General features: G+C 41.7%; 1 pseudogene across 1 annotated transcript; it reads left to right on the plus strand.

The window, feature by feature from the left end:
• The first annotated feature begins 1,343 nt into the window (after positions 1–1,343).
• Positions 1,344–2,755, plus strand: Isg20l3 (interferon stimulated exonuclease gene 20 like 3; annotated as a pseudogene). The gene has a single exon (XR_015647094.1). The product of XR_015647094.1 is annotated as an interferon stimulated exonuclease gene 20 like 3 (transcript).
• Positions 2,756–11,269: the final 8,514 nt, after the last annotated feature.

Consider the following 11,269-nt stretch of genomic DNA (forward strand, 5'->3'; position numbering starts at 1 on the left):
CTATATTCAACAAAACTTGAAAATCTGCAGGAAATGGACAATTTCCTAGACAGATACCAGATACCGAAGTTAAATCAGGAACAGATAAACCAGTTAAACAACCCCATAACTCCTAAGGAAATAGAAGCAGTCATTAAAGGTCTCCCAACCAAAAAGAGCCCAGGTCCAGACGGGTTTAGTGCATAATTCTATCAGACCTTCATAGAAGACCTCATACCAATATTATCCAAACTATTCCACAAAATTGAAACAGATGGAGCACTACCGAATTCCTTCTATGAAGCTATAATTACTCTTATACCTGAACCACACATAGACCCAACAAAGAAAAAGAACTTCAGACCAATTTCCCTTATGAATATCGACACAAAAATACTCAATAAATTTCTGGCAAACCGAATCCAAGAGCACATCAAAACAATCATCCACCATGATGAAGTAGGCTTCATCCCAGGCATGCAGGGATGGTTTAATATATGGAAAACCATCAACGTGATCCGTTATATAAACAAACTGAAAGATCAAAACCACATGATCATTTCATTAGATACTGAGAAAGCATTTGACAAAATTCAACACCCCTTCATGATAAAAGTCCTGGAAAGAATAGGAATTCCAGGCCCATACCTAAACATAGTAAAAGCTTTATACCGCAAACCCGTTTCTAACATTAAACTAAATCAAATTAAACTAAATGGAGAGAAACTTGAAGCCATCCCACTAAAATCAGGAACTAACCAAGGCTGCCCACTCTCTCCCTATTTATTCAATTTAGTTCTTGAAGTTCTAGCCAGAGCAATCAGACAACAAAAGGAAGTCAAGGGGATACAGATCGGAAAAGAAGAAGTCAAAATATCAGTATTTGCAGATGATATGATAGTATATTTAAGTGATCCCAACAGTTCCACCAGAGAACTACTAAAGCTGATAAACAACTTGAGCAAAGTGGCTGGGTATAAAATTAACTCAAATAAATCAGTAACCTCCCTCTACACAAAAGAGAAACAAGCCGAGAAAGAAATTAGGGAAATGACACCCTTCATAATAGACCCAAATAATATAAAGTACCTCGGTGCAACATCAACGAAGCAATTAAAAGATCTGTACAAAAAGAACTTCAAGACTCTGAAGAAAGAAATTGAAGTTCGAGTTGTACCTCCACGGGGCCTGAGGGGCCGGGGAGCGCATCCCGCCCCCGCTGCCACCACCATTGCCACTGCTCACTCACTCCAGAGTCCCTGGCCTCTGCCTGAGGTGGGGGTGCTGCGGGCGCGTGTGAGCCAGCCGCCTTCCCGTTGCTGCCCGTGTTCTTGCCGTCGGGGCATACGTCGACGTGTGCCTGCATCCGGCTCCAGATGCTTGCGATTTTAGTGGGACCTAACTTGGAGGCCTATGGTGCAAGTATCAGGATTACTTTTGCCCCCAAGGCTAATTGCAGATCTCCTCATGTTGAACTATGGGATTCCACAGAGAATGAGACTCTCATCCTTTTTCCATCAGTGAGCCACTCTTCCCAGCTTTCTCCCACCATCCACTGACCTCATGTCTACCATACTCCTGAATTTGGACTTTGGGGAACCTTCGAAAAAGGCATTTGGAGGAAATGCCAAACATCAACGTTTTGTCAAGAAGCGAAGGTTCTTGGAACAGAAAGGATTTCTGAGTAAAAAGAACCAACCCCCTAGCAAGGTGTCTAAATTAAACTCAGAACCTCCAAAGAAAGGGGAAACTTCAAGAGTAGATAGCATTTCGAAGATCCTTTCATGCCTAAAGAAGAAGAAAGAGGCAGCTGCATCCAAGAGGGACTCCGAACAGTCCAAAGACAAGAAAGCATCATTGTCATGGCTGACCCCTGCTCCTTCAAAGAAGACTGATTCTGTTGTGGCTAAAATAGATTTGCTTGGGGAGTTGCAGAGTGCCCTTCCAAAGCCTAAGAGACGCACCCAGAAGAAGGGCTCTAAGAAGCCCTTGAAAAAGAAAATTGCTACAGAAAACTCCACCCAAACTCAGTCAAAGGATAAAGGCTCCAACAGGAAGCCCTTGAAGAAAAATGCTGTACAGAACTCCACCCAAGCTCAACCAGAGGATAAGTGCCCTAAAGTCCCTCAAAGCTTGCCAAGGAAGATGGTGGCAATAGACTGTGAAATGGTGGGCACGGGACCCAAGGGGCGTGTGAGTTCCTTGGCTCACTGCAGCATCGTGAATTACAATGGAGATGTGCTTTATGATGAGTACATCTGCCCCCCATGCTATATCGTGGACTACCGGACCAGGTGGAGTGGCATCCGGAAGTGCCACATGGTTAATGCTACCCCCTTTAAGACTGCTCGGAGTCAGATCTTGAAGATACTCTCAGGGAAGGTAGTGGTAGGACATGCCATTCATAATGACTACAAAGCCCTACAGTACTTTCATCCCAAGTCCCTCACTCGAGACACTTCCCAAATACCGCTCCTCAACCGGAAGGCTGACTGCCCAGAAAATGTCACTTTGTCACTGAAGCATCTCACCAAGAAGCTGCTGAGTCGGGACATCCAGACTGGACTAAGTGGACATTCCTCGGTGGAAGATGCCCAGGCCACATTGGAGCTGTACAAGTTGGTTGAAGTTGAATAGGAACAGCATCTGGCCCAGAATCCTCCAGAAAATTAGCAGTCCCAGGGAGACACATGCAGTAGACCAACCCACAGTACTGCCAGCTTCTCACCTGTAGAAGCTGGAATCATTGGGGAGAGGAGCTTGACCAGAGACTTAATACCCATTGAAATATCATCTCAGCTCTTGTGAAAAAAAAAAAAAGAAATTGAAGAAGACCTCTGAAGATGGAAAGATCTCCCATGCTCATGGATTGGCAGGATTAATATAGTCAAAATGGCCATTCTACCAAAAGCGATCTACAGATTCAATGCAATCCCCATCAAAATACCAATCCAATTCTTCAAAGAGTTAGACAGAACAATTTGCAAATTCATCTGGAATAACAAAAAAACCCAGGATAGCTAAAACTATCCTCAACAATAAAAGGACTTCAGGGGGAATCACTATCCCTTAACTCAAGCAGTATTAAAGAGCAATAGTGATAAAAACTGCATGGTATTGGTACAGAGAAAGACAGATAGGCCAATGGAACAGAATTGAAGACCCAGAAAAGAACCCACACACCTATGGGCACTTGATTTTTGACAAACGAGCCAAAACCATAAAATGGAAAAAAGATAGCACTTTCAGCAAATGGTGCTAGTTCAACTGGAGGTCAGCATGTAGAAGAATGCAGATCGATCTATTCTTTTCACCCTGTACAAAGCTTAAGTGCAAGTGGATAAAGGACCTCCACATCAAACCACATACACTCAAACTAATAGAAGAAAAACTAGGGAAGCATCTGGAACACATGGGAACTAGAAAAAATTTCCTGAACAAAACACCAATGGCTTATGCTCTAAGATCAAGAATCGACAAATGGGATCTCATAAAACTGCAAAGCTTCTGTAAGGCAAAAAACACTGTGGTTAGGACAAAACGCCAACCAACAGATTGGGAAAAGATCTTTACCAATCCTACAACAAACAGATAGAGGCCTTATATCCAAAATATACAAAGAACTCAAGAAGTTAGACTGCAGGGACACAAATAACCCTATTAAAAATGGGGTTCAGAGCTAAACAAACAATTCACAGCTGAGGAATGCCGAATGGCTGAGAAACACCTAAAGAAATGTTCAACATCTTTAGTCATAAGGGAAATGCAAATCAAAACAACCCTGAGATTTCACCTCACACCAGTGAAAATGGCTAAGATCAAAAACTCAGGTGACAGAAAATGCTGGCAAGGATGCGGAGAAAGAGGAACACTCCTCCATTTTTGGTGGGATTGCACACTGGTACAACCATTCTCGAAATCAGCCTGCAGGTTCCTCAGAAAATTGGACATTGAACTGCCTGTGGATCCAGCTATACCTCTCTTGGGCATATACCCAATAGATGCCCCAACATATAAAAAAGACACCTGCTCCACTATGTTCATAGCAGCCTCATATATAATAGCCAGAAGCTGGAAAGAACCCAGATGCCCTTCAACAGAGGAATGGATGCAGAAAATGTGGTACATCTACACAATGGAATATTACTCAGCTATCAAAAACAATGACTTTATGAAATTCGTGGGCAAAAGGTTGGAACTGGAAAATATCATCCTGAGTGAGCTAATCCAATCACAGTAAGACATACATGGTATGCACTCATTGATAAGTGGCTATTAGCCCAAATGCTTGAATTACCCTAGATGCCTAGAACAATTGAATCTCAAGATAGATGATCAAAATGTGAATGCTTCACTCCTTATTTAAAAGGGGAACAAGAATACCCTTGGCAGGGATTAGAGAGGCAAAGATTAAAACAGACACAGAAGGAACACCCATTCAGAGCCTGCCCCACATGTGGCCCATACGTATACAGCCATCCAGTTAGACAAGATGGATGAGGCAAAGAAGTGCAGGCTGACAGGAGCCGGATGTAGATCGCTCCTGAGAGACACAGCCAGAATACAGCAAATACAGAGGCGAATGCCGAGTTCTCTGCACCCAAATCCCGTGGGAGGGAGAGCTAAACCCTCAGAGAGGCAGACACACCAGGGAAACCAGAAGAGACTGCACTCTGCATACGCATCTCGGACACCAGAGGAAAACACCAAACGCCATCTGGAACCCTGGTGCACTGAAGCTCCCGGAAACGGTGGCACAGATCTTCCTGGTTGCTGCTGCCATGGAGAGCTCTTGGGCAGCAAGCCGCAAGCAAACTTGAGCCTCGGGACCACAGGTAAGACCAACTTTTCTGCTGCAAGTGACCTGTCTGGTGAACTCAAGATACAGGCCCACAGGAACAGCTGAAGACCTGTAGAGAGGGAAAACTACACGCCCGAAAGCAGATCACTCTGTCGCCATAACAGGCTGAAAGAAAACAGGAAAACAGGTCTACAGCACTCCTGACACACAGGCTTATAGGACAGTCTAGCCACTGTAAGAAATAGCAGAACAAAGTAACACTAGAGATAATCTGATGGCGAGAGGCAAGCGCAGGAACCCAAGCAAGAGAAACCAAGACTATATGGCACCATCGGAGCCCAATTCTCCCACCAAAACAAACATGGAATATCCAAACACACCAGAAAAGCAAGATCTAGTTTCAAAATCATATTTGATCATGATGCTGGAGGACTTCAAGAAAGACGTGAAGAACTCCCTTAGAGAACAAGTAGAAGCCTACAGAGAGGAATCACAAAAATGCCTGAGAGAATTCCAGGAAAACATAAATAAACAAGTAGAAGCGCATAGAGAGGAGTCACAAAAATCCCTGAAAGAATTCCAGGTAAACACAATCAAAGAGTTGAAGGAATTAAAAATGGAAATAGAAGCAATCAAGAAAGAACACTTGGAAACAACGCTGGATATAGAAAACCAAAAGAATAGACAAGGAGCTGTAGATACAAGCTTCACCAACAGAATACAGGAGATGGAAGAGAGAATCTCAGGAGCAGAAGATTCCATAGAAATCATTGACTCAACTGTCAAAGATAATGTAAAGCGGAAAAAGCTACTGGTCCAAAACATACAGGAAATCCAGGACTCAATGAGAAGATCAAACCTAAGGATAATAGGTATAGAAGAGAGGGAAGACTCCCAGCTCAAAGGAACAGTCACTATCTTCAACAAAATCATAGATGAAAACTTCCCTAGCCTAAAAAAAGAGATACCCATAGGCAAACAAGAAGCCTACAGAACTCCAAATAGATTGGACCAGAAAAGAAACACCTCCCGCCACATAATAGTCAAAACACCAAACACACAAAATAAAGAAAGAATATTAAAAGCAGTAAGGGAAAAAGGTCAAGTAACATATAAAGGCAGGACCTTTCAGAATCACACCAGACTTTTCGCCAGAAACTATGAAGGCCAGAAGATCCTGGACAGATGTCATACAGACCCTAAGAGAACACAAATGCCAGCCCAGGTTACTGTATCCTGCAAAACTCTCAATTAACATAGATGGAGAAACCAAGATATTCCATGACAAAAACAAATTTACACAATATCTTTCTACAAATCCAGCAATACAAAGGATACTATATGGTAAAGCCCAACATAAGGAGGCAAGCTATACCCTAGAAGAAGCAAGAAACTAATCGTCTTGGCAACAAAACAAAGAGAAGAAAAGCACACAAACATAACCTCACATCCAAATGTGAATACGACAGGAAGCAATAATCACTATTCCTTAATATCTCTCAACATCAATGGCCTCAACTCCCCAATAAAGAGACATAGATTAACAAACTGGATAGGGAACAAGGACCCTGCATTCTGCTGCCTACAGGAAACACACCTCAGAGACAAAGACAGACACTAACTCAGAGTGAAAGGCTGGAAAACAACTTTCCAAGCAAATGGTTGGAAGAAGCAAGCTGGAGTAGCCATTCTAATATGAAATAAAATCAATTTTCAATTAAAAGTCCTCAAAAAAGATAAGGAAGGACACTTCATATTCATCAAAGGAAAAATCCACCAAGATGAACTCTCAATCCTAAATAACTATGCCCCAAATACAAGGGCACCTACATACGTAAATAAACCTTACTAAAGCTCAAAACACACATTGCACCTCACACAGTAATAGTGGGAGATTTCAACACCCCACTCTCATCAATGGACAGATCATGGAAACAGAAATTAAACAGAGACGTAGACATAGTAAGAAAAATCATGAGCCAAATGGACTTAACAGATATTTATAGAACATTCTATCCTAAAGCAAAAGGATATACCTTCTTCTCAGCCCCTCATGGTACTTTCTCCAAAATTGACCATATAACTGGTCAAAAAACGGGCCTCAACAGGTACAGAAAGATAGAAATAATCCCATGCGTGCTATCAGACCACCAAGTCCTAAAACTTGTCTTCAATAACAATAAGGGAAGAATGCCCACATATACGTGGAAATTGAACAATGCTCTAATCAATGATAACCTGGTCAAGGAAGAAATAAAGAAAGAAATTAAAGACTTTTTAGAATTTAATGAAAATGAAGGTACAACATACCCAAACTTATGGGACACAATGAAAGCTGTGCTAAGAAGAAATTTCATAGCGCTGAGTGACGGCAGAAAGAAACAGGAAAGAGCATATGTCAGCAGCTTGACAGCACACCTAAAAGCTCTAGAACAAAAAGAAGCAAATACAACCAGGAGGAGTAGAAGGCAGGAAATAATCAAAGTCAGAGCTGAAATCAACCAAGTAGAAACAAAAAGGACCATAAGAAGAATCAACAGAACCAAAAGTTGGTTCTTTGAGAAAATCAACAAGATAGATAAACCCTTAGCCAGACTAACGAGAGGACACAGAGAGTGTGTCCAAATTAATAAAATCAGAAATGAAAAGGGAGACATAACTACAGATTCAGAGGAAATTCAAAAAATCATCAGATCTTACTATAAAAGCCTATATTCCACAAAACTTGAAAATCTGCAGGAAATGGACAATTTCCTAGACAGATACCAGATACCGAAGTTAAATCAGGAACAGATAAACCAGTTAAACAACCCCATAACTCCTAAGGAAATAGAAGCAGTCATTAAAGGTCTCCCAACCAAAAAGAGTCCAGGTCCAGACGGGTTTAGTGCATAATTCTATCAGACCTTCATAGAAGACCTCATACCAATATTATCCAAACTATTCCACAAAATTGAAATAGATGGAGCACTACCGAATTCCTTCTATGAAGTCACAATTACTCTTATACCTAAACCACACAAAGACCCAACAAAGAAAGAGAACTTCAGACCGATTTTCCTTAAGAATATCGACGCAAAAATACTCAATAAAATTCTGGCAAACTGAATCCAAGAGCACATCAAAGCAATCATCCACCATGATCAAGTAGGCTTCATCCCAGGCATGCAGGGATGGTTTAATATATGGAAAACCATCAACGTGATCTATTATGTAAACAAACTGAAAGAACAAAACCACATTATCTTTTCATTAGATGCTGAGAAAGCATTTGACAAAATTCAACACCCCTTCATGAAAAAAGTCCTGGAAAGAATAGGAATTCAAGGCCCATACCTAAACATAGTAAAGCCATATACAGCAAACCAGTTGCTAACATTAAACTAAATGGAGAGAAACTTGAAGCAATCCCACTAAAATCAGGGACTTGACAAGACTGCCCACTCTCTCCCTACTTATTCAATATAGTTCTTGAAGTTCTAGCCAGAGAAATCAGACAAAAAAAGGAGGTGAAGTGGATACAGATCGGAAAAGAAGAAGTCAAAATATCAGTATTTGCAGATGATATGATAGTATATTTAAGTGATCCCAAAAGTTCCACCAGAGAACTACTAAAGCTGATAAACAAATTCAGCAAAGTGGCTGGGTATAAAATTAACTCAACTAAATCAGTAGCCTAACTCAACTAAATCAGTAGCCTTCCTCTACACAAAAGAGAAACAAGCTGAGAAAGAAATTAGGGAAACGACGCCCTTCATAATAGACCCAAATAATATAAAGTACCTCGGTGTGACTTTAACCAAGCAAGTAAAAGATCTGTACAATAAGAACTTCAAGACACTGAAGAAAGAAATTGAAGAAGGCCTTAGAAGATGGAAAGATCTCCCATGCTCATGGATTTGCAGGATCAATATAGTAAAAATGGCCATTTAACCAAAAGCGATCTACAGATTCAGTGCAATTCCCATCAAAATACCAATCCAATTCTTCAAAGAGTTAGACCGAACAATTTGCAAATTCATCTGGAATAACAAAAAACCCAGGATAACTAAAACTATCCTCAACAATAATAAGACTTCAGGGGGAATCACTATCCCTGAACTCAAGCAGTATTACAGAGCAATAGTGATAAAAACTGCATGGTATTGGTACAGAGACAGACAGATAGACCAATGGAATAAAATTGAAGACACAGAAATGAACCCACACACCTATGGTCACTTGATTTTTGACAAAGGAGCCAAAACCATCCAATGGAAAAAAGATAGCATTTTCAGCAAATGGTGCTGGTTCAACTGGAGGTCAGCATGTAGAAGAATGCAGATTGATCCATGCTTATCACCCTGTACAAAGCTTAAATCCAAGTGGATCAAGGACCTCCACATCAAACCAGACACACTCAAACTAATGGAAGAAAAACTAGGGAAGCATCTGGAACACATGGGCACTGGAAAAAATTTCCTGAACAAAACACCAATGGCTTATGCTCTAAGATCAAGAATCAACAAATGGGATCTCATAAAACTGCAAAGCTTCTGTAAGGCAAAAGACACTCTGGTTAGGACAAAACGGCAACCAACAGATTGGGAAAAGATCTTTACCAATCCTACAACAGATAGAGGCCTTATATCCAAAATATACAAAGAACTCAAGAAGTTAGACCGCAGGGAGACAAATAACCCTATTTAGAAATGGGGTTCAGAGTTAAAAAAACAATTCACAGCTGAGGAATGCTGACTGGCTGAGAAACACCTAAAGAAATGTTCAACATCTTTAGTCATAAGGGAAATGCAAATCAAAACAACCCTGAGATTTCACCTCACACCAGTGAGAATGGCTAAGGTCAAAAAGTCAGGTGACAGCAGATGCTGGCGAGGATGCGGAGAAAGAGGAACACTATTCGATTGTTGGTGGGATTGCAGACTGGTACAACCATTCTGGAAATCAGTCTGGAGGTTCCTCAGAAAATTGGACATTGAACTGCCTTAGGATCCAGCTATACCTCTTTTGGGTATGTACCCAAAAGATGCCCCAACATATAAAAAAGACACGTGCTGCACTATGTTCATCGCAGCCTTATTTATAATAGCCAGAAGCTGGAAAGAACCCAGATGCCCTTCAACAGAGGAATGGATACAGAAAATGTGGTACATCTACACAATGGAATATTACTCAGCTATCAAAAACAATGGCTTTATGAAATTCGTAGGCAAATGGTTGGAACTGGAAAATATCATTCTGAGTGAGCTAACCCAATCACAGTAAGACATACATGGTATGCACTCATTTATAAGTGGCTATTAGCCCAAATGCTTGAATTACCCTAAATGCCTAGAACAAATGAAACTCAAGATGGATGATCAAAATGTGAATGTTTCACGCCTTCTTTAAAAGAGGAACAAGAATACCCTTGGCAGGGAAGAGAGAGGCAAATATTAAAACAGACACAGAAGTAACACCCATTCAGAGCCTGCCCCACATGTGGCCCATACATATACAGCCACTCAATTAGACAAGATGGATGAAGCAAAGAAGTGCCGACCGACAGGAGCCGGATGTAGATCGCTCCTGAGAGACACAGCCAGAATACAGCAAATACAGAGGCGAATGCCAGCAGCAAAGCACTGAACTGAGAATAGGACCCCTGTTGACGGAATCAGAGAAAGAACTGGAAGAGCTTGAAGGGGCTCAAGACCCCATATGCACAACAATGCCAAGCAACCAGAGCTTCCAGGGACTAAGCCACTACCTAAAGACTATACATGGACTGACCCTGGACTCTGACCACATAGGTAGCAATGAACATCTTAGTAAGATAACCAGTGGAAGGGGAAGCCCTGGGTCCTGCTAAGACGGAACCCCCAGTGAACTATACTGTTGGGGGGAGGGCGGCAATGGTGGGAGGGTTGGGAGGTGAATACCCATAAGGAAGGGGAGGGGGGAGGGTGGAGGGGGATTTTTGCCCGGAAACCGGGAAAGGTAATAACACTCGAAATGTATATAAGAAATACTCAAGTTAAAAAAAAAAAAAAAAAAACAGAGGCGATTGCCAGCAGCAAACCACTGTACTGAGAACGGGACCCCCGTTGAACGGATCAGAGAAAGAACTTGAAGAGCTTGAAGGAGCTCAACACCCCTTATGAACAACAATGCCAAGCAACCAGAGCTTCCAGGGACTAAGCCACTACCTAAGGACTATACATGGACTAACCCTGGACTCTGACCTCATAGGTAGCAATGAATATTCTAGTAAGATCACCAGTGGAAGGGGAAGCCCTGGGTCTTGCTAAGACTGAACCCCCAGTGAACTAGATTGTTGGGGGGAGGGCGGCAAAGGGGGGAGGATGGGGAGGGGAACAGCTATAGAGAAGGGGAGGGGGAGGGAATAGGAAGATGTTTGCCCGTAAACCGGAAAAGGGAATAACCCTCGAAATGTAAATAAGAAACACTCAAGTTAATAAAAAAATTACATATTTCTCTTCAAGTTAT

Source organism: Rattus norvegicus, chromosome X (assembly GCF_021556685.1).
Source record: "Rattus norvegicus strain SHRSP/BbbUtx chromosome X, alternate assembly SHRSP_T2T, whole genome shotgun sequence".
Taxonomy (NCBI): domain Eukaryota; kingdom Metazoa; phylum Chordata; class Mammalia; order Rodentia; family Muridae; genus Rattus; species Rattus norvegicus.